This window comes from Leptonychotes weddellii, chromosome 11 (genome assembly GCF_054177405.1).
Source record: "Leptonychotes weddellii isolate Sample4059 chromosome 11, ASM5417740v2, whole genome shotgun sequence".
Taxonomy (NCBI): Eukaryota; Metazoa; Chordata; class Mammalia; order Carnivora; family Phocidae; genus Leptonychotes; species Leptonychotes weddellii.
The window spans coordinates 91,787,250-91,787,774 of NC_138379.1; positions in this window are offsets into that span (position 1 = coordinate 91,787,250).

Below are 525 nucleotides of genomic sequence, written 5' to 3' on the forward strand. Positions count from 1 at the left end.
CACCTGTCAGAATGGCTAGCATCAAAAAGACAAGAAACAACAGGTGTTGGTGGGGATGTGGAGAAAGGGGAACCCTCATGCTCTGTTGGTGGGAATGCAAACTGTTGCAGCCACTGTGGAAATCAGTCTGGAGGCTCCTTAAAAAATAGAAACACCCTATGATCTGGCAATTCCACAACTGGAACTTTACCCAAATAAAATCAAAACACCAATTTGAAAAGATTTTTGCACCTCTGTATTTATTGCAGCATTACTTACAATAGCCGACATATGGAAGCAAACCAAGTGTCCATCGACTGATGAATGGATAAAGACGACGTAGTGTGGGGGGGCAGAGCAAGATGGCGGAGGAGTAGGAGACCTGGATTTCGTCTCCTCTCAGGAATTCAGCTGGATAGGGATCAAACCATTCTGAACACCTACAAACTCAACAGGAGATCGAAGAAAGGAATAGCAACAACTCTCTGAACAGAAAAGCGACCACTTTCTGGAAGGTAGGACGTGCGGAGAAGTGAATCCGAGGCG